This window comes from Dendropsophus ebraccatus, chromosome 7 (assembly GCF_027789765.1).
Source record: "Dendropsophus ebraccatus isolate aDenEbr1 chromosome 7, aDenEbr1.pat, whole genome shotgun sequence".
NCBI classification, from domain to species: domain Eukaryota; kingdom Metazoa; phylum Chordata; class Amphibia; order Anura; family Hylidae; genus Dendropsophus; species Dendropsophus ebraccatus.
The window spans coordinates 101,745,601-101,764,886 of record NC_091460.1 but is presented as its reverse complement, the minus strand read 5'-3'; positions in this window follow the sequence as shown (position 1 = coordinate 101,764,886).

The window sequence follows — 19,286 nt, the reverse complement described above, 5'->3', positions numbered from 1 at the left end:
TGGGCCGGCGTATTCCGCTATCCGCCGAAAGAAGTGACGTCATGTGACATGGAGCCGGCGGAAAGGCGCGCGGACATACTGCGGAATTCCGCTGACATTATCCGCGAGAATTCCTCAGTATGAACCCACCCTTATAGTAAAAGTGTCTTTGTTACGTTGGACTTAGCAACCAATCAGAGCTCAGCTCTTATACTGTAACACGCACCAGTAAAATGGAAGCTGAGTTGTGATTGGTTTCTATCGCCAATCTAACACATTGCTACAGACTAAATAAAAAATGCTTAGGCCAGTTTCACACATACCGTATTGCAATGGATTTCCGGCTGCAATACACAGTACTGTCATTTTGTATGGCTTTACAGCCTGGGGCCAGGTTCACACATAGAATGCCACCGGCCATTCTGTGACATGGCCATGTCACAGAACGGCCGGTGTCAGTGAAGTTCATCCTGGCTGTAGTGCCGGGCAGGTGAACGTTATTTCTTTAGATATGGGATGTGGGCATGTTCCGGTGTGCCCGCATTCCAATTACCTATAGCCAACAATGTAAAGTGCGGCCGGAGCTGTACTTTACCTTGTCTGCTCTGTCACTCTTGTGCGGCCAATGAATAGCAGCCGCACAAAATTGACTTTTTTTTTTTTTTGTGCGGCCGCAAGGAATCCCGGCCTGAGTTTATACAATGGGGGGATTTATGATTAGGTATCGCCCCCTTTCCCCCGACAGGATTCACTAACAGGCACACGCCTCTTAGTGAATATGGCTGGCCAGCTGCCCGACCTGCTTCCACGCCTCCTCCCCTCCTTTTCACGCCCCCCCCCCCCAGGCAAGCATGGCATACGTCAGGCATACGCAAGGAAGAAGGGGCGAATCTGCACCTTGTCCCTGACGTATGCCTCAGGCGGACGTTTTGTAAGTGTCCCCGAGAGTGTATACACTTCGGCCGGGATTCCATTACAATCAATGCAATGTATTTTTTCATTTAATAATGGCTGGTGTTACAACTTGTCTTGTCTTGTGAACTTGCAGCTTATTCTTCAGTCCACTGCGAGGATGTAAAGCCATCGAAAATTACAGTACCGGATGAAATTTGCTGCAATGTGGTACATGTAATACTGGCCTTATGGTGGGTTCACACTGAGGAATTGTCGCGGATAAATTCAGCAGAATTCCGTCGCCTGTACGCGCATACGGCCGCGCGCCTTTCCGCCGGCTCCATAGACACCATTCTATTGGCCAGCTGATTCTGCATTCCGCCGAAAGAATTGACGGGTCGGCGACAGAATTCCGCTGAATTTATCCGTGAGAATTCCTTAGTGTGAACCCACCCTTAAAGTGATACTGTCACCCCAAATTTACTACGTGCCTTTATCATTGTTGGACAGTGTCAGTAAGGTAGGGATTAGTGTCTGTTGAGCCCTCTGTCCCTGCCTTATCACGGTCAGCGTGGCTAACAGCACTGGACAGAGAGGGGGCTCAACGGATGCTAAGCCCCACCTTAGTGACACTGTCCAACAATGATAAAACCACACAAGAAAATTGGGGTGAAAGTATCACTTTAAGAGGACATTCACATGGTCACATGGATGATGTGCTACAGCAGTGATTTTCAACCTTTTTTGAGCCGCGGCACACTTTTTATACTTAAAAAATCCCGGGGCACACCACCAACCAAAATGGCACAAAATTACACTAAAACAGTACATATTATACATATAGTTAATAATATAGATTCTAAAAGTATTTATACTAACTCAGTGTGAAACCTGGGCCTGTTTTCTTCTCCCCACCTGTGCTTCTCTCCAGTGCTTCTCCCCCATACTTCTCCCCCCTACTTCTTTCCTGTGCTTCTCTCCACTATACTTCTCCCCCCTACTTCTCTCCTGTGCTTCTCTCCCCCATGCTTCTCTCCACCATACTTCTCCCCCCTACTTCTCTCCTGTGCTTCTCTCCACCATACTTCTCCCCCCTGCTTCTCTCCTGTGCTTCTCTCCACCATTCTTCTCCCCCTGCTTCTCTCCTGTGTTTCTCTCCCCCTGCTTCTCTCCTGTGTTTCTCTCCCCCATGCTTCTCCTATGCTTCTCTCCCCCATGCTTCTCTCCTGTGCTTCTCTCCCCCATGATTCTCTCCTTTGCTTCTCTCCACCATACTTCTCTCCTGTGCTTCTCTCCACCATACTTCTCTCCTGTGCTTCTCTCCACCATACTTCTCTCCACCAAACTTCTCTCCCCCCTGCTTCTCTCCACTGTTTCTCTCCCCCATCCCCATGTTTCCCTTCCCTCTGCTTCTCTCCCCTGTTTCTCCCCCATCCCCAGGTTTCTCTCACCCATTGTTTTCTCCTGTTTCACAGGGGCACCATAGTTTGGGGAACTTTCCTCGCGGCACACCCGACCATGTGTCGCGGCACACTAGTGTGCCACGGCACGCTGGTTGAAAATCACTGTGCTACAGAATGCAATATGGAACTCCCAACATCATAATTCGTTATGATGCTGGGAACTCCAAAACTGTTAAACTCTTTACGCTGCTGTACTGACACACTCTGTCAGTACAGTAGCACAAATTTTTAAACAGTTTCGAAGCTCCAGGCATCATAATGAATCATGATGCCAGGAGTTCTCGTTTCAGTTTATGGCACATCTATGCACGGATTGTAATCACGGAACATGGAACTCACGGAACTCACATGTACAAATCTTTGGTTGCAATTGATGAAAACAGCCAGGAATGGATTTGAAAAGAGAAGAAATCCTTTTTCCTTTATGAACTGATCTCTGTTTATAGTCTGTTCCTGGCTTTGGCTTCAATAATTGCAATGGAAAATCTGTCTGTGCAACTAATCTATGCTTTTATGCACCCAATTGTTGAAAGTAAAGTGATACTGTCACCACCGTTTAACTGCGTGCCTTTATCATTGTTGGACAGTGTGAGTAAGGTGGGGCTTAGCATCCGTTGAGCCCCTGTCCCTGCCTCATCATGGTCAGCGTGGCTAAAAGCACTGGACAGAGACACGGACACAAAGCCCCACCATAGTGACATCGTCCAACAATGATAAAACCGCACAGGAAAATTGGTGTGAAAGTATCACTTTAACCTCTTAAGGACCCATGACGTACCGGCACGTCATGGATCACTGTCACTTAAGGACCCATGACGTACCGGTACGTCAGCCCTTTAAACGGGCGCCGCGGCCGGCCGGGTCCCGATCGGGGGAGATAGCCTGCTATAATACATAGCAGGCCATCTCTCCCTGTCGGCATGGAGGGTTGTTAACCCCCCCCATGCCGACGATCGCCGCTATTGGCTGATAAGCCCATAGCGGCGATCAGAACCTTTCCGGCCCATCGGTGGCCCGATGACCCGGAAACAAATGGCGGTCGGTGCTGTCCGAGGACGGCACAGACCGCCATTACTGTAAAAAGTAATGGTGGTCACGGTACCACCGTCCCGATCGCCGTGAACGGCCGGCCAGCCGTTCACGGCGATCAAAGTCCCCACAAGTAATAAATACCTGCTCCGGACCCCTCAGCTAGGTAGCTGAGGGGTCCGAAGCAGGTATTTGTACATTACTCACCTGTCCTGGGGTCCTGATCGGCGTCTTCCGGGTTCCCGGCGTCCTCTTCATCTTGTCGGGACTTCGGCTTCTTCCGTGAGTCGGCTTTTTCCGGCTCCAGCGTCGTCTTTTTTCGTATTTTTCCGGCCCCAGCGTCGTCTATTTTCGGATCTTGCGCTCTGCTGCCCCCTAGCGGCTGATAAGTGTAATACACGTATCAGCCACTACAGGGATGTTCAGAATGTAGTAAAAAAAAATTTTTTTTCCCAATTTTTTTTTTTTCTATTTTCCGCACCCTATCGCCGCTGAGTGTTGATCAGCATCGCACGAAAGTGCGCTGCTAATCAGCAACTCCTCCTTTTTGGCATAGGGTGGTTTTTTTTTTATATCCTACTGCCACGGTCTGCTGATAAGTGCCGAACATAAGTGCGGCATTTATCAGCAACACCATTTTTGGCGTAGGTTTTTTTTGTATACTTACTGTAAAAAACACGTAAAAAAACACTACATTACACCACACTACATTGAATAAAGTTTTACACTACACCACTACATACCCCAATATACCCCATATACCAATCCCCATATAAAGATGGCCCCCAGGGTGTTTTCGGTATCGGACGCATACATTATTATTGCCTCCGACACCGAAACAGCCAGTGAGGATGAATGGGGGGTCCTTTGTTCCTCCATTCATCCTCATCCTCCTCATCATCCAGTGACGTGTCTGGGAGTAGCGTAGCGTACGCTGCCCCCCAGACACGTCTTTTCTGCCAGTACCGTCTCAATAAGAGATGACGGTATGGCGTGAAATTCTACAAACTCTGTGTAAGGAACTTACCTTGTCCGGCTCCAGCGGCGTCTCCTTCCAGCTCGGCTCCGGCTGTCGGCTCGGGAGCGCGCCGCTGCTCCGCCCGCCGGAGCCGAGTGACGTCACGGAGACCCGACGGCGTCCCTAGCAACCGGGGACGCCGTGGGGGTCACGTGACCGTCAGCTGGCGGGCCGGCACGCAGCTGATGTGTTTTGCGCTCAGGCTGAGTGACAGGTCGCCCGGCCGCTCAGCCTGCAGTGCAACAGCTGCAGTGAGGCTGGACTCAGGAGGCCGGACCAATCAGCCTTTGGTCCGGGCTCCTGGTCCAGTATAAAGTTTCAGTGTGGCCAGCAGGTTATCGCTGGCTATTAGTTGTCCTGATCCCAGCTCCCCAGTCCCTTGTATTCTGTCCTATCCTTCTCCATTTTGTCTTGCCTGGATTCTGACCTTTTGCCTGTCCCCTGATTCTCCGCTCGGTTCTGATTTTGTACTGCGTTGCTCGTTTGGTTCCTGACTCGGCTAGTTGACTCTCCGCATTTTGTTTGTCTGTCTGTCTGCGTTTTATGTTCTGCACGTATACAGTATAGGGATTGTCTTCGTGGTTGTCCGCGACCGCCTAGGGTCGACTGAGGCAAGTAGGCAGGTGACAGTGGGTGGGGTCAGATTTAGGGCCCACTGTCTTGTGTCTTATCTTCCCCCAGCCACTCGTGACAGAATAGCCAGCCTAAAAATTTTGTGTGACGTGTGCCAACGATTTGTTATCATGGATCCTATGAAGGCACTAGTGGAACAGATGCAGAATCTGAACACATTGGTTCAGAATCTCGCTGAACGGGTTCAGGAGCAGGAGGCTGCTCCTCGACAGGTTACGATGACCACGCCCTCTCCCCCTGAACCGCCTGTACAACTCCCGGAAAAATTTAAGGGGGATAGAAAGAGTTTTCGAACCTTCAGAGAAGGGTGTCGGTTGTTTTTTCGACTGCGTCCCCGTTCGTCAGGAGATGAGGCCCAAAGAGTGGGAATAATCATGTCCCTCCTGCAGGGTCCCCCACAAGAGTGGGCATTCTCTCTCCCTCCTAACGCCATAGAACTAACTTCTGTGGACTTTTTCTTTTCGGCATTGGGACTATTGTACGATGACCCTGACAGGACTGCAGTGGCCGAGCGACAATTGACGTCCCTAAAACAGGGGAAAAGACCAGTGGAAGATTATTGCGCAGAGTTCCGCCAGTGGTGTATCCCATCTGGTTGGAACGACTCCGCTCTGCGCTACCAGTTCCGGGTGGGTCTCTCTGACCAGTTGAAGGACCTGTTAATAGCTTATCCTCCCCCTGAAACGTTAGAAGAGACAATGACGTTAGCCATTAGGGTAGACCGCCGGATGCGTGACAGACGAAGGGAGAAGTGCACCTCTGAACCCTGTAGTACCTCTTTCTCTCCTGTGTCTTTTCCTAAAAACCCCTCTTCCCTGCTGCCACCACCGGAGGAACCTATGCAAATTGGCGCCACCGATGCAAGAACTAGACGAGCCCATCGGATGCAGCATAATCTTTGCTTATACTGCGGCAAAGCTGGACACCGGGTGCGGGAATGTACCTCCAGGCCTGGAACATCGTCGGAAAACTCCAGCGCCTGAGTGACTATCGAGGGGGTCACTCAGGCGCACAGGTACCACTCGATAAGAATAAATTGATGGTTCCCATCTCGCTATGCTTGGGCGAGAGATGTATCTCGGGGTTTGCCCATGTTGACTCAGGGGCATCCGCTAATTTTGTTAATTCCGGGTTTTGGTCCGGTCTGGGGGTATGCCCGCTTCAGCTTAAATGCCCGCTGAGTATCACGGGGGCGGATTTTACCCCATTGGCCCAAGGAAGGGTAAAATATATTACTCCTCCTCTCGAAGTGAAAGTGGGGTCGATCCATTCTGAGTGTCTAGATTTTTTGGTTATGGACAATTTGTCCTCTGATGTTATTTTAGGTTTACCGTGGTTGACCCAGCATAACCCTGTGTTTGATTGGGTAAACAGAGAACTTGTCCAATGGGGACCAGGTTGTGCCGCCCATTGTATTTCTTTGAATTTAACCGAATGTTCTTCGTTAGAAGGAGAGCTCCCTGAATTTCTATCTGATTTTCTTGATGTCTTTGATGAAAAATCGGTGGACGAGCTACCTCCTCATCGTCCATACGATTGTGCTATTGATCTAGTTCCTGAATCCAAGTACCCGAAAGGACGCATTTTTAACTTGTCTAAACCAGAGAGAGAGGCTATGCGTGATTATGTCAAAGAGAGTTTACATAAGGGTCACATCCGTCCTTCCTGTTCTCCCCTTGGTGCTGGGTTTTTCTTTGTGGGCAAAAAGGATGGTGGCTTACGCCCTTGCATTGACTATAGGGAATTAAATAAAATCACGATTAAAAATCAACATCCTCTCCCTCTGATTCCTAATTTGTTTGATCAGATTGTAGGGGCCCGGTGGTTCTCCAAAATTGACCTCCGGGGGGCCTATAATTTGATTCGTATAAAGGAGGGCGATGAATGGAAAACTGCCTTCAATACCCCCGAAGGACACTTCGAATACCTTGTCATGCCCTTCGGGTTGTGTAATGCACCTGCAGTTTTTCAACGTTTTGTTAACGATGTTTTTCGCGACTACCTGGGACGTTTTTTAGTGGTATACCTGGATGATATCCTGATTTTCTCTCCAGATTGGTCTTCGCATGTTGGTCATGTTCGTAAGGTTATGGAACTCCTAAGACTTAACCATTTGTTTGCTAAATTGTCAAAGTGCCAGTTTGGTGTTCAGGAGGTCTCTTTTTTGGGATATAAAATCACCCCTAATTCTTTTGGGATGGATCCCCTTAAGGTGACGGCCATTACCAAGTGGGAGCGCCCAAGGAATCTTAAAGCTTTACAGAGATTTTTGGGATTTGCTAACTATTACAGAAAATTTATTAAGGGGTTTTCAGTGATTGCTAAGCCCTTAACAGATCTTACCAGAAAGGGAGCTGATGTGGATAACTGGACTCCTGAAGCCATTCTGGCATTTGACAAACTTAAAAGATGTTTTTCTGTAGCTCCGGTGTTGATTCAACCTGACTTTGAGCAACCTTTTATTGTCGAGGTGGATGCCTCAGAGGTAGGGGTGGGGGCTGTTCTTTCACAGGGTCCTGAAACTCTCACCAATCTCCGACCCATTGCCTATTTCTCTAGAAAGTTCTCCAAAGCAGAATGCAACTATGATATAGGCAATAGGGAACTCCTTGCCATTAAGTGGGCGTTCGATGAATGGAGGCACTTTCTAGAGGGGGCTAAACACAAAGTTAAGGTTTTAACCGACCACAAAAACCTTGTTTATTTAGATAAAGCTAAGCGTCTTACTCCACGACAGGCCAGATGGGCACTCTTTTTCACACGGTTTAACTTTGAAATCACCTTCAGACCGGGTTCCAAAAATGTAAGGGCAGATGCTTTATCTCGTAGTTTCGACGTCAATGAAGTCCCCATAAAGGAGTCTGAAACCATCTTATCTCCGGGGGTGGTGGTGGCTATACTGCAGCCCGATCTGGCTGCCCAAGTCGTCCAGTCTCAATCTATGGCGCCTAGAAATACCCCGGAGAACAAACTGTTTGTTCCCCCAAATCTTCGTTTGAGAGTCCTGGAAGAAACACATTGTTCAGTTTTGGCAGGTCATCCAGGTATTGCTGGTACTAAGTATTTATTATCTCGTCATTATTGGTGGCCATCTTGGGTCAGAGATACTAAGCTGTTTGTGGAGGCTTGTGAGATTTGCGCCAGGTCCAAGGTTCCTCGCAGATTACCCGAGGGACTTCTCCAACCCCTACCGGTACCTGCTAGACCGTGGACCCACATCTCAATGGACTTCATAACTGATTTACCACCCTCTAAGGGTAAAACTGTGATTTGGGTGGTGGTTGATAGGTTCTCTAAGATGTGCCATTTAATTCCTCTCAGCAAGCTTCCTAATGCTCGTACCTTGGCTTCTCTTTTTATTAATCATATCTTACGTTTACATGGTGTACCAGAGAATATTGTTTCTGACAGGGGAGTACAATTTGTGTCTAAATTCTGGAGGGAGTTTTGTGGTCGCCTGGGCATATCCTTGTCCTTTTCTTCAGCTTTCCATCCGCAGTCCAATGGTCAGACGGAAAGGGTTAACCAGTCACTGGAGCAGTTCTTGAGATGTTTTGTTGCAGGGTCACAGGAGAAATGGAGAGAATACCTGTCTTTGGCAGAGTTTGCCCTGAATAATCGTGAAAGTCAGTCTCTCAAAATGTCACCATTTTTTTGTAATTTTGGGTTTAATCCTCGTTGTTCTTCTGTACATGCGGCCGAGTCCATTAATCCATCCGCCGAAAAAATCTACAGAAAACTGTGCACAGTTTGGGCCCAGGCTCTTCAGAACCTGGTTAAAGCCCAAGAAAATTGTAAAAAACAATCAGACAAAAGACGTATATCTGGCCCTGAGTACAGGGTAGGTGACAAGGTATGGCTCTCTACTAAAAACTTGAGATTGAAAACACCATCTGGTAAACTTTCTCCTAAATATATTGGTCCTTATGCCATAGTAAAAGTTGTCAACTCAGTTTCGTTTAAGTTACTGTTGCCTAAGAGTCTAAAAATTCACGATGTCTTCCATAAGTCTCTGTTAAAGAAATATATTAATCCCGTGTTACCGTCTGCTCCCCCTGCTCCTTTGATTATTCAGGGTGAACTTGAATATGAGGTAGAGAGGATTCTGGATTCTCGCCGAGTTCAGAGTTCTTTACAGTATCTGGTTCATTGGAGAGGATTTGGCCCAGAGGAGCGCACTTGGGTAGCAAGTAGGGATATGCATGCACCTCGTCTCATTCGGCAATATCATTTGCACAACCCGTCTAAACCAGGTCCTGTTACTAAGGGTCCTGAGGCCCCTCATAGGGGAGGGGGTAATGTAAGGAACTTACCTTGTCCGGCTCCAGCGGCGTCTCCTTCCAGCTCGGCTCCGGCTGTCGGCTCGGGAGCGCGCCGCTGCTCCGCCCGCCGGAGCCGAGTGACGTCACGGAGACCCGACGGCGTCCCTAGCAACCGGGGACGCCGTGGGGTCACGTGACCGTCAGCTGGCGGGCCGGCACGCAGCTGATGTGTTTTGCGCTCAGGCTGAGTGACAGGTCGCCCGGCCGCTCAGCCTGCAGTGCAACAGCTGCAGTGAGGCTGGACTCAGGAGGCCGGACCAATCAGCCTTTGGTCCGGGCTCCTGGTCCAGTATAAAGTTTCAGTGTGGCCAGCAGGTTATCGCTGGCTATTAGTTGTCCTGATCCCAGCTCCCCAGTCCCTTGTATTCTGTCCTATCCTTCTCCATTTTGTCTTGCCTGGATTCTGACCTTTTGCCTGTCCCCTGATTCTCCGCTCGGTTCTGATTTTGTACTGCGTTGCTCGTTTGGTTCCTGACTCGGCTAGTTGACTCTCCGCATTTTGTTTGTCTGTCTGTCTGCGTTTTATGTTCTGCACGTATACAGTATAGGGATTGTCTTCGTGGTTGTCCGCGACCGCCTAGGGTCGACTGAGGCAAGTAGGCAGGTGACAGTGGGTGGGGTCAGATTTAGGGCCCACTGTCTTGTGTCTTATCTTCCCCCAGCCACTCGTGACACTCTGTGAGAGTACCTCAGGGTACACTTACAGATTTAGGGTACGTGCACACTGCGGAATGGCGAAGGATAACCCTTCGTGCATTCCGCAGCTGGCACCCGCCGGCGGACTGATGCAGGGGCGCGTCTCCGCCCGTGTCATAGACTCTATCCTATGCATGGGCGGATTCCATCATCCGTCATTCCATCAACACGTTGGACGCAGAGCGGAATCCGCCTGTGCATAGAATGGAGTCTACGACACGGACGGAGACGTGCGCCTGCATCAGTCCGCCGGCGGGTGCCAACTGCGGAATGCACAAAGGGTTATCCTTCGCGATTCCGCAGTGTGCACGTACCCCTAGAATGTATGAAGGAAGGGACACTCGAATCCAGCCCCCAGATGCCCACTCCCCCCCCCCCCCATCCTCGGAGTTAGTGGGGACATCGTCCGGGAACTGATCTTCCCACTGCTGGATAAAGGTTACCACCTGTACGGGGATAACTTTTATACCAGCACCCCCTCTTCCGGTCCCTCGCTGCCCGAGCTACTGTAGCTTGCGGCACGATCCGAAAATATCAGAAGCAGTAATAGAGCCCTAATATTTAGCAGCCATGGAGCGGACCCAGCGCTTCTGGATATGATGGACCCCGTATCGCACCAGGACAACATTTTCCAGGTGACGTCCCCCACACTGGAGAAAGGGAGACCCCAGAAGAAGTGCAGAGTGTGGGGTAACAGGGGGATCAGGAAGGACAACATTTTCCAGTGTGACACCTGTCCTGATCACCCCGGCCTCTGTATACTGGATCGCTCCAAGGCGCACCACACGTCATTGGGGTTCTACATTATCTAAATTCTGTCCCTTATTCCTATTTCAGGGGTCACTTTGATCCAGGGATTATTCTGATCGCCATTATGGAGTCGGGAAGGAATTTTTCCCCTGTGATGAGGCTACTGTCGTCTGCCTCACGAGGGGTTTTTGCCTTCCTCTGGATCAACACAGGTTGAATTTGATGGACACCTGTCATTTCCAACCTTATAAACTAATAATTGGCCTAATACCCCCAAATAAATTAGAATTGTCCCTTTTCCCCAGCTAAATAGGTATGGCCGCCATTCCCATTAGAGGATACCATGATGCAATTACAAAGCCTCTGTGCGGCCAGGACAGTAGAAACCCCCCACAAGTGACCCCATTCTGGAAACTACACCCCATAAGGAATCTAACAAGGGGGGCAGCGGGTATATGGCCCCCTGGTGACGGCCACATTTGGGACGTGAAAATGAAAAAAATTGTATTTTTTATTTTCACGGCACATGTTCTACACATGTGCCCATCACTAGTGGGGTCCATATGCTCACTGCACCCCTTGTTAGATTCCTTATGGGGTGTAGTTTCCAGAATTGGGTCACTTGTCGGGGGTTTCTACTGTTCTGGCAGCACAGGAGCTTTGTAATTGCGACATGGCCTCCATCCCCCATTCCAGCCTCTAAATGGCACTCTGTCCTTTTGGTGACTTGCCCTGTGCCCATATGGCAAATTATGTCCACATGTGGGGTATTTTCGTACTCAGGGGAAACTACCCTACACGTTTTGTGTTCATTTTCTTTTTTAACCCCTTGTGGAAATGGAAAAAAATCAAGGCTAGACCAACATTTAGTGTAATTTTTTTTTAATTTTTACTCTAAATCATTGATCTTGTCTTGATTTTTTCATTTTCACAAGGGGTTAAAAGATAAAAAAAACACTAAATGTGTAGAGCAATTTCCCCTGAGTACGGAAATACCCCACATGTGGACATAAAGCGCCATGCGGGTGCAGGGTAAGCCTCCAAAGGGAAGGTGCGCCATTTGGTTTTTGAAGGCTGGATTTGGATGGAATGGATTTCGAGGGGCCATGTTGCATTCAAAAGGCCCCTGTATTGCCAAGACAGTTAAACCCCCCACAAGTGACCCTATTATGGAAACTACACCCCTCAAGGAATGTAACAAGGGGTGTAGTCAGCATATGGACCCCACTGGTGACGGGCACAAATGTGGAACAATGTGGCGTGAAAATGAAATATTAAATTTTTTACACTATAATGTTGGTCTAGCCTTGAATTTATCATTTTCACAAGGGGTTAAAAGAGAAAAAAAAACACAAAATGTGTAGAGCAATTTCCCCCGAGTCCGTAAATACCCCACATCTGGACATAAAGCGCCATGTGGGTGCAGGGCAAGCCTCCGAAGGGAAGGAGCGCCATTTGGATTTTAGAGGTTGGATTTGGCTAGAATGGATGATGAACGCCATGTCGCATTTACAGAGCCCTTGTGCTGCCAAAACACTGTAAACCCCCCACAAGTGACCCCATTCTGGAAACTACACCCCTCAAGGAATCTAACAAGGGGTGCAGTGAGGATATGGACCCCTGGATGACGGGCACATTTGTGCCATGAAAGTGAAAAAATGAAAATTTTCACTTTCACGTCACATTTTTCCACATTTGTGCCCGTCACCAGTGGGGTCCATATGCTCACTGCACCCCTTGTTAGATTCCTTGAGGGGTGTAGTTTCCAGAATGGGGTCACTTGTGGGGGGTTTCCAGTGTCTTGGCAGCACGAGGGCTCTGTAAATGCGACATGGCCCTTGAAATCCATTCCAGTGAAATCCAGCTTCCAAAAGCCAATTGGCGCTCCTTCCCTTTGGAGGCTCGTCCTGCGCCCGCTTGGCACTTTATGTCCACATGTGGGGTATTTCCGTACTCGGGAGAAACTGCGCTACATGTTTTGTGTTTTTTTTTTCCTTTTATCCCTTTGTGAAAATGAAAAATTGAAGGCTAGAACAACATTTTAGTGTAAAAAATACTTTAGTCTTTTTTCAAGCCATATTGTTTGGAAAATCTGTGAAGCACCTGTGGGGTCCAGATGCTCACCGCACCCCTTGTTACATTCCTTGAGGGGTGTAGTTTTCTAAATGGTGTCCCTTTAGGGGTGTTTTTTAGGTTTTGGCACCCCAGAGCCTCTGCCAACCTGAAGTGGTACAGTCAAAAATGACCAAAAATAACGGAGCCATTGAAATTCACTAGGCACTCCCTTATATCTGAGGCTTGTGGTTGCGTCAAATAGCGCAATAGGGCCACATATGGGGTATTTCTATAAACTGCAGAAACGGGGCAATCAATATTGGGGTGCATTTCTCTGGTAATAGGTTTATAATTATGAAAAATATTGGATTACAATAAAATCTCTGCACAGAAAATTAAAATTTTCAAATTTCTTACACACTTAGCTTTTATTTCTGTGACTCCCCTAAAGGGTTAAAAAACTTTCTGGATGTGCTTTTGCAGAGTTTAGGGGGTGCAGTTTCTGAAATGGGGTGCTTTGTGAGGCTTTCTAACACACAGTCCCCTCAAATACACTTTAAAGGCTGGGTTCACACACTGTATACTTCAGGCAGTATTTGGTCCTCAAGTCAGGTCCTCATAGCAACCAAAACCAGGAGTGGATTGAAAACACAGAAAGGCTCTGTTCACACAATGTTGAAATTGAGTGGATGGCCGCCATATAACAGTAAATAACGGCCATTATTTCAATATAACAGCCGTTGTTTTAAAATAACAGCAAAAATTTGCCATTAAATGACGGCCATCCACTCAATTACAACATTATGTGAACATAGCCTTTCTGTGTTTTCAATCCACTCCTGGTTTTGGTTGCTATACAGGCTCACAAATACAGCCTCAAATATACATAGTGTGAACCCAGCCTGATCAACCTGAACAGTTCCCTAAAAATATCTGATTTTGAAATTTTAATGAAAATTTGGAAATTTGCTGCTAATGTTTTAAGCTTCCTATTGTCTAAAAATAATGAAATATAGTTTAATAAATGCCGCCAACATAAAGTAGACATGTTGCTAATGCTATTTAATATATAATTTATGTGGTATAACCATTTTCTGTATAAGCAGAAAAGTTTTAAAGTTGGAAAAATGCATTTTTTCACAATTTTTCACGCTATTTTGGGTTTTTTCATAAAGATTCGTTATAAGTATCGACTCCAATTTACAAGAAATGTGAAGTACAATATGTCACGAGAAAACAATCTCAGAATCAGCCGGATAGGTAAAAGCATCCCGAAGTTATTAATGAATAAAGTGACACTGGTCAAATTCATAAAATTTGCTCCGGTCCTTAAGGCCATTTCAGGCCCGGTCCTTAAGGGGTTAAATGAGGGCATTCACATGGTCCAGTAATGATGATGATGTGCTACAGAAAGGAATCTAGAACTCCCAGCATCATGATTCATTATGATGCCGGGAGTGCCAAAAGTGTTGTGCTAGACTGGACGCACAACGGTACTACTAAAAGATGGGTCATGCTGGAACAAATGATTTCGCTGGGACATCTTGCCACGTCTCTATGGGTAGTCCCTTCACATAGGGACACTATTCAAGGATGGCCATTCCTTAGCAAACATATGTTCTGCATTTGGGACAGATGGGTAGGTTGATTCAAAATGTCATCATGACCAGGTCCTATGACACCTTTATTTAAAAATTCAGCTTTCCAACCAGGGTTGACAGCACAGACATTTCTGATCTGGAAACAAGATGCTAGCCCGTGTTTGCACCAAACAAATGGCTGCCATTGTTGCAGGCCATGAGGGAAGCTAATCCTGAGAGGGCCCTATTCTGGTTGGAACTCAATCAATTGCAATCATTCCTCAGGGTACCTACGATGAACGTAGCTCTGGACACTACAATAACTGACTTTGATCATCGGGTGCTAGCATCAAATGGGGTCCACGGCTCTTATTGAGACTCTAAAGTCCACTCCTATCTCTGAGTAATTGAGACAGTGCTCCCTACTTATCCTTATGGGAAAAAGATTTGGGGGTCTCCTTTTCTGCAGAGGAGGTTACCAAAATGTGTACTTTTTCTCACATTATGTCCATGGCCTCCCATTCGAAGGAAAAGAATTTTAAGATTTTATCCCGGAGATACAGGTGCCCGACTCTGATTCACCATATGTACCCCGATGTTTCGGATAGGTGCTGGAGGTGCGGCTGGACAGGAGGGAACGTTGCTGCCCACCTGGGGGACTGCTCCCATATCAGACCTTTCTGGGAGGGAGTCTTGAAGGTGTATGAGGCATTCTCTGGAAAACGTATCAGTAATACCCTCCAAACTACCATTCTATCTCTGCTTCCATTTTCTTGCTGCTGCTAGAACAGTGATACTGTGTCACTGTATATCCGTAGATCCGCCTTCTTTACAAGAATGGTTTGTGGAGCTGTGCGTTATTAAACGAACCTAGGAGATGGTGGCCAAGGCACCGGGCCGGTCGGAAGCCTTTAAAAAACGTTGAACAGCGTGGACTCTTCATGCAGAAGCCCTGGGTAATGTGGACTCGCTGCTTTGAAGTAAAAACAGGCAACTGGATGCCTGGTGGATGTTCTTGTGCTCTGGCATCTGCTTTCTCTTCTTTCCTTCTGTTTCCTTCTTTACTTTCTATATTTTATTTTTTCCTTGGCCCTTTTGAGCGTTACACTGAGCTATCTCTTATCTCTTGTTGCTTTTGGCTTAAAATGTTAGGAGGCCTTTACTGAGGTCTAAGCTGTTGAGAATACATGTTTGCCTTCTTATTTGGGATGGTATTGCAATAATGTTGTTTGCCATTTTTGCCATATTACATTTTTTTCTACATGTTTGATGTTATGGAATGCTATAAGCATTGTAAGGGCTTTTTGTCTTTCCTGGCTTCTAAAAAACTTCTTTAATAAAATAAGAGTAAACCTAATATCTTTATTATTATTATTATTATTATTATTATTATTATTATTATTATAATATCTATGCTCTAGAGAAGGGGAAGTTTGGCCAAAGAGGGTACCCTGAATGGATGGAATTACCAGGTGGATAAAGAGCAGAGGTAAATCGCTGTAATTTGTAATTTAGTGGCTGCGGCGGGACAGCGCATTGATTGGCTGAGCAGGATGCCAGGGAGGCAGAAGGCGGAGAAGCAGCCGAGAGCACGGGTAGGTAATGTATTAGCCCAGCAACTAATGGGTTAAAGGGAATTTAGCACCTTTCTTTTACTGATTACAGGAAGATACTAAAGGTTGTTATTTTTTTCTGTTTCTATTTTCTGACTCTATTTTATTTTACTTATTGTACATTGGTCACAGAGTGTGCTCTGTGACCTCTGAAGAGGTCATTCCACAGGGAGCTGCTATTGTCTCCTCTATCTACTGGTGTCACATGTCTACACCAAAGAAAACCCCTGGATCATAACCATTGCAAAAATCAATAGAATTTTTATTAGACCAGATAAAATACATACATATTAAAAAAGGGAAGTATAAAATACTCCAACAATAAACAATACAGACTGCGCTATGGGTATGCAATAGTATATCAATGGACTGTGTGCACACACTGCACATCCACGCAAGAGAAAAACTGTTACTTTAAATCATACCTTAAATACTTACACAGGAAATCCTATTAGCTATAAAGGATCAGGACCAAGATTCCTGAACTATGTAATTGCTTCCTATCAATCCCGTACAAGTACACACATATTGTCAGGATATATGGGACCAGTAAGAGAAAGGACAGGTGCAGCCCTAAAACTGGCACCGGACCCACAATCCCTGCCTATTTGCCACAACAGCGGACAACTGGTTGACGGTCCCTTATCCTGTATAGTGTGAACACATAGAAAAGACAAGACAGACACAACACAATAAATCCAAGTCAGGGGTCCAAGTAAGTAACAAGACGGCGGCACAATGCAAAAACGAGATCCAAGAGAGTAGTCAAAGTCCAGAAAACCAAAATCAGAATACCAATACATCAAAATGCAGGAAACGCTAAGTCAAGGCACACTAGTAAACTAGGCTCTATCGCAGGCAAGGAACAAAGGAAACGGGAGGCTACTTATGGGGCCTAGAGTCTCAGCCTTAGGCGTAATTGGGCTGAGACTCCAACCCCAGGGCAAATACACACTACTAACGGGCAGTGTGGGAAGTCCTTGTGGGATTTCAACACTGTTTAGCCTCACACTACGTACCTTCCTTGGATTATGGAGCATGAGAATATGACCTTAGGCCATTCCATAAAGATCAGTCGGGATTTGTCCCAGGTCGGAGCACCTCCGACAATATTAGGAGGACTCAAGTGATCGTTCAGAGGGGTACGGCGGAGGATAGGGATTGGGCCTTGGCCTCACTTGATGCGGCCAAGGCCTTTGATTCTGTTGAAATCCCCTTCCTTGTGGCGGTTTTGAGGCGAATGGGATTTGGTCCCAATTTTATCACCTGGATCTTCCTTCTATATAAGAGCCCTAGGGCCGCCTTAGCGACTAACGGACTGGTGTCCCTCTCCTTTCTCCTGCAGAGGGGCACCCGTCAAGGATGCCCCCTCTCCCCCTTATTATTTATTATTTCTATTGAGCCTCTAGCAGCAATAATTAGATCTGACACTATAGTCCAAGGTGTACCCCATTCGGCTGGAGAGGACAAAATTATGCTTTATGTCGACGATATGATTCTATACCTGTCTAACCCCGACGTGTCACTCCGCAGAGCTGTCCAGCTTATAGATGACTTTGGCCAATACTCCGGTCTGCGGATCAACTGGGGCAAATCAGCCTTGCACTACTTAAGTTCCACAAGACATCCCCTCCTTCACACGACTGTAGAGAGCCTGAAAGTAGTAGACAGCTTCAAATACTTGGGTATAATCATATCTAGTCGGGTGGCACAAGTCCTTGCGCTTAATGTAGAGCCACTGCTTGGCCTTTTTAGAGAAAAATTTAAACTGTGGTCTGCCCTCCCTCTGTCCGTGGCTGGCCAGGTGAACCTGGTGATAACGGTGACACTTCCCAAATGCTTCTATGTCCTTCAGCATGTATATGTCCCCATTGCTAAAGTATTCTTTGCTGAACTAGATTCCATAGTGAGGAAGTTCATTTGGGGGACAGCACGACCTAAGCTGACACTAGAAAAACTACAGAGACCTAAAGATAGCGCGCGTCTAGCGCTACCTAACTTTTACTTATACTATTTGGCGGGCCAACTTAAGTTTCTCGGACCCTGGACTTTGGCGTTGCCCAGAGACACACCTGAAGTCCATTTACAAGACTTTCTTGGCCAGCTGTCACTCTGGTCTCTTTTACATTCTCCACCTCCCCCCCATACTAGACTACTGCCTGCTCATAAGGTGGCAAGGAAAGTTTGGATGGTTTCCAGATCCCTTATGGACTTTAATTTAATACCTACTGAATCTCCTCTTTGGGACAATCAGGCCTTCCCACACTTACTTACTCTAGAGACCATGCCTCTTATTGGGCCCAGAATGGCGTTCATTACATCTCTGACCTCTATAATGATGACGCTTTAAGGGATTTTGCATCTATTAGGGACACCTTTGGTCTCCCCCAATCCCATTTTTATAGATTTTTACAATTGCGTCATGCGCTCAACGCACAGATCTCCAATCCGGCCGCCTCCCTATCTTCCTATCCACTTATAGGTATAATTAGATCACAGGGACCAGGTGGCTTGATCTCCTCACTATACTCCTGCCTTATAACAGCATCTATATCACGTACTCCCCTACCAGCGGTGCTTAAATGGAAAACCCTAATTCCTGATTTAGATGAGGAGGACATTGAGTCGATCCTAGAATCCCATAGGTCGGTGTCCCCGGCCATAAACAATAAACTTATTAAATTATATATTATCCATCAGGCGTACATTACTCCTGTACGTCTGTGGCATATGGGTCACATTCCTTCACCCTCCTGTCCGAAATGTTCTTATTCTCCAGCAGATTTCTGGCATATGGTGTGGGCCTGCCCCACCTTATCCCAATTTTGGGATTCTGTAATACAAATACTTTCAACCATTATAGCCATCCCAGTACCTAAACGTCCAGCGGTTTGCCTATTTGGCCTGCTTGACGAGGAGTGGGACCATTAGGCTAGGTTCACACTGCGTTTTCAGCATCCGTTTAACGGATCCGTTTTTTTTAACGTCCAGAACAATAGGGTCTGCAACATTTTTTGGTCCGTCAAAAAAAACGGATCTGTTTTTTTTATAATGGAAGTCAATGGAAAAACGGATGCACACAAATGAATCCGTTTTTTGCAATCTGTTTTTCATGCGTTTTTTGCAAAAAACGGATGCGTTAAACGGATGCTGAAAACGCAGTGTGAACCTAGCCTAATCATAGAATTCTCTTACGTGAGACCCTCTTTATGGCCAGAAAAGCTATTGCTATGACATGGATCGACTTGAGGCCT